Source organism: Bactrocera dorsalis, chromosome 2 (genome assembly GCF_023373825.1).
Source record: "Bactrocera dorsalis isolate Fly_Bdor chromosome 2, ASM2337382v1, whole genome shotgun sequence".
NCBI classification, from domain to species: domain Eukaryota; kingdom Metazoa; phylum Arthropoda; class Insecta; order Diptera; family Tephritidae; genus Bactrocera; species Bactrocera dorsalis.
Window position 1 is genome coordinate 37,143,625 of NC_064304.1, and position 4,733 is coordinate 37,148,357.

Sequence of the window (4,733 nt, forward strand, 5' to 3'; positions counted from 1 at the left end):
ACCTCTTGATGGCTGAGCTGAGTAGGTGATTGGCCTTCTGCATTTGGACCTAGTCCTAGGGCCCGGTACTGCCTTTAGGCTGAAAAGAACGTCCATAGGTTTAAGATGATTGACCCTCTGCATCCTGCGGCCAGAGCTTTCAGTATTGTCTGTAGGCTGGCAGGGGTGAAGTAATTTCATCTACACAGATTATAGGATATTACTCTTTGTCGGTCGTCAGAGCCTTGTTCGTTATGAACAGGGAGTACCGTATATGACGTAAGCATTTATTGGCAATTCGCATGACCAACCCCATTTGTCCATTTTAGATACTAGTCAATGCCCCTCCTCACACTAATTATACTTTACTCTAGATAAGACGGCACTCTTTTGATCGAGATGTGTCTTGAGGGTTTCTCGTTAGCCGATTTTTCCCACACATGGTAGCAAAGTCGAGGCGAAATTTTATAATAAACTATCCTATACTTATAAGTTCAACCGGCGTTGTACAATCGAGAAAGTTCTGCTTAGCGATTCCTTCGAGTGAGTAGACAAATCAAGACCCAAGCATCACTGAAGCCAATGAAACTGCAATCCTCTCAACCAATGGAGGTAATTACAGACTCTTAATGGGCTTATTGGATTCACAAATTACAGTGTTGGTTCTACAACAACAAACGTTTTTAATTACAATTAACGATTCCAAAAAAATAATTTCAGAGAGTTTCTTATGAACTAGCGACTCATAAGAAACCCCCTTTCACTTATTAGAGAAGCAAAAGAAGAGCCTTCATGCTGACGGAAAATTAGATTCTTGGAAGTTCACCACACTGACAAAAACGCAGCAAAATCCCACACACACATTCATTGGCAGAAAGCGCACAAAGAAGTGCATTGCAAAATTTTATACTATGGATGCCTTCGCATCCACATTTCAATGCATCCGGCATTATTCGGCAAGATTTTACTACGTCTATGAATCGAAGGCTGCAGAAGTCGCGTAAAAAGCTTTCACGAAATACAGGGTGTCCACCGAAAGTCAGCGCGCAGTAGCACACACACACATGCACGCATATAGTGTTTCCAGCTTCGCCGAGAACAGCCAACCGCAGTGAGCAGTGCAGCCATAAAAGCGAGCGTAAGGAGGAGAAAGGCGGCAGCAGGAATTTGTGCGGCATTGAGCGCATGTCACGGAGTACCAATGGACGCCAGCACCGGGGCTGTGGTAAATGCGATGGAAAAGAGTGAGTACGCGCACATACACGCACACACAGCCACTAATACATATGTATGGAAGTGCTGCTCTGCGCAGGTGTATGCAGAAATGAGTTTTTAGGTGTGTGTGTGTGTGTACTTATGTATTGAGCGCAGTACATAAGCGCCACTGAAGTGGGCGGACTTTCCACCAGCGCTAGACTCCATGGCGGAAAATGCTCGCCGGCTAAACACATTCGCAAACTTCTCGTCGCGGTGGCAGGACGTGCGCACAGCTGCTGGGCGGCGCAGTGTGGCGTACACAGAGGACTCGCTGGTGGTTATTTTGCATAACTTAGCATACACACAGGGGCAAAATGTTTATACTATTTTTTTCTTAATAACCATATTATTAAAATTTTTCATTTTAGGTGAATTTCAAACAATGCACTGAAATATAGTGGAGAATTGTGATAAATTACTACAATTATGAAATATTCTTTAATTTAGTATGAACTTCTGATGGTTGAGAAAGTTAAAACCGAAATTAAAAAAAAAAAAAAATCAACAACAACCCAAAATAACAACAAAAAATTTGTTTTCCGTAATTTTTGGTACAATTTGTGTAAAGTGCGACTTATTGAGTGTATAAACAAAGAAAATGCTCTGGAAAAGCTGTCTCAAAGCAACAAATGCTAGAAGAAACTTTCGGAAATCCTTGAAATGAAATTCATTCAGATATTAACGTGTTTACCTCTAAATAAAATTGTGTTTATTTAAAGAAATATCGTCTTGGTTGAACTGAAAGCCGTCATAGTCTCTAATTTGGCAATAAAGAATATTAAATTAAAAAGTGATGAGCGTTGATTTCGTTTTAGTATTTAAATGAAAAATATCATTATATATCAGATATACTCGTATTAAAAACAATAAACAATGTTGCCTTCGGGCACACTGCAGCTACAATACCCTTCACAGGTGCATTTTTGTATAAAATAATATTTATAATGATTTTGATCGAACAGTTTGTATGACAGCTATATACTATAGCAGTTCAATCTGAACAATATGTTGAGGTATTGTAGCACCGGACTTTTCTTCCGCTCAAGGACTGTCAACTCGGCAGAATTCTGTCGCTAAAACAACAAAAAACGAGAAAAAACGTTAACTTCGGCTGCACCGAAGCTAATATACCCTTCACAGGTGCATTACTTTTAGTAACTATGTGTTTAAGTAAATTTAGTTGTTTTCATCCAAAGGAAAACATTTTACTAGTTCTTTTTAGCCAGGTTGCTTGCTAGAAATATTAAAGTTATTTAATAAAGAATATATCGTCAAATGAGAAAGTTTCCCATGCAAGCATTTGATTTCGATAATTCAGTTTGTATGGAAGCTATATACTATAGTGAGCCGATCTGAACAATTTTTTCGAAGATTAAATTGTTGTCTTAGAAAATAATCTATACCAAATTTCGTGAATATATCTTGTCAAATGCAAAAGTTTCCCATACCAGCACTAGGTTCCTATCGTTCAGTTTGTATGACAGCTATATGCTGTAGTAATCCGATCTGAACAATTTCTTCGTATATTACATTATTATCTTAGAAAATAACCTGTGCCAACTTTTGTGAAGATACATTCTCAAATGCAAAAGTTTTCCATACAAGAACTTGATTCCGATCGTTCGGTTTGTATGACAGCTATATGTTATAGTGGTCCGATATCTGCCGTTCCGACAAATGAGAAGCTTCTTGAAGAGAAAATGTCGTTTGCAAAATTTCAAAAGGATATCTTAAAAACTGAGGGACGAGTTCGTATACATATATACAGACGGACAGACAAACAGACAGACAGATGGACACGGCTAAATCGACTCAGCTCAACATCCTAATCATTTATCTATATACTTTGTAGGGTCTCCGACGCTTCCTACTGGCTGTTACAAAATTCGTGGCAAACTTAATTACCCTGTTCAGGGTATAAAAACAACAGGTAAGATCGTCAAAATAGCAGCCCTTGACCGGATAAAATTTTGGATATCTATTCCAAAATTGGAGCAAATAGATTAAACAAAAATCCATACGAGAATTTGAATTGGAGCATTCAGTTTTTTTTTTTTTTTTGAGATATTATAACAGGTGATTCAAGTAGAGGCACTTTTTCGGACAGTAGATTTTTGACAGTCGTGTCAAGCCGTCATGTTATTTTCGCTATTTCTAAGCAAAATTTCCGCATTTGAGAGGAAGAACAACTTGAAGAGATTCGAGAGCTGACATTTCATCCAGAAAAAACAACTGTTTGGTCGGGTTTGTGGCTCGGTGGAATCGTCGGTCCATATTTCTTCAAAAATGATGCCGCTGAAGAAGTAAGCGCCAAGATAACCGACTATTTGATGCCTGAAATTGAAGCTCGTGATCTTGGTGACATTTGATTTCAACAAGACAGCGCCACTTCCCACACATCGCAACAATCAATGGATTTATTGAGAGAACCCATCGGTGAGCAGAAAATGTCATGTATTGGGCCGATAGATTGGTCACCAAGATCGTGAGATATCACACCGTTATACTTTTTCCTGTGACGATATTTAAAGTCGAAAGCCTATGGGAACTATCCCGCTTCGATTCAAGCTTTGGAGCAAAACATCACGCGAGTTATTCGGTAGTTGCCAGTCAAAATGCTCGAACGAGTCATCGAAAATTGGACTCAACGGATGGACCATCTGAGACGTAGCCGCGTTCAACATTTGAAAAAGACAATCTTCAAAAAATAAATGCCAAAGAATGTTCTTTCGAATGCTGTAAGGAACCTCGCAACGGATCACTCTTTAGTTAAACAAGTTTTTCATACAAAAACTTGATTTTGATCGTTCTGTTTGTATGGCATGCTATATGAGTATATGCTATAGTGGATCAATATCGCTGGTTCGGACATATGAGCAGCTTCTTGGAGAGAAGAGAACGTGTGGTAAATTTCAGAACGATATCTCATAAATTAAGGGACTAGTCTCGTATATGCAGACAGACGGACATGGCTAGTGCAACTCACCCCGTTATGATTTCGTGATTTGGCAACACCATTGTTGCAATCTGACAACACACAACTTTATCGTAGAGATTGACATTTTTGATAGTGTATATGTATATATGTATATTTATTAGTTGTTGACGGAATGCAATTTGTTGTTTAGTTCGTTATTTAGTTTTGGTGAAAAAAAATTTAAGACTAAATATCATTTGATAATAAAATTTTGAAAACATGTACCATTCCAATTCAATACAAACGTTAATTATACCAGGGAAAAAATGCAATATACAAGTATATTTAAGTTGGAAATCATTTAGGCTGCTAAACATAGATTAATTAAAATACTGTACTTTAATGGGCGCGGTTCTGGCAATTTATCGTCATTTCTATTTCGTTTTGGTTTCGTAGCCGACGTTTCGTTCTGGAATAAAAGTAAGATTGAAATGTCCCTCATACCCTAGTGCTGGATCATTCGAAATACACTATTAAGGTTCATTGGTTAGATAATAGTTATCTTCAGTTCTTCAATTTT

General features: G+C 38.0%; 1 long non-coding RNA gene across 1 annotated transcript; it reads left to right on the top strand.

Annotated features, from left to right (window-relative positions):
* The first annotated feature begins 326 nt into the window (after positions 1-326).
* On the top strand, positions 327-4,446 carry LOC125776262 (uncharacterized). Its single transcript, XR_007421580.1, has 2 exons — positions 327-1,552; positions 1,605-4,446. It is a non-coding gene; the product is annotated as an uncharacterized LOC125776262 (long non-coding RNA).
* Positions 4,447-4,733: the final 287 nt, after the last annotated feature.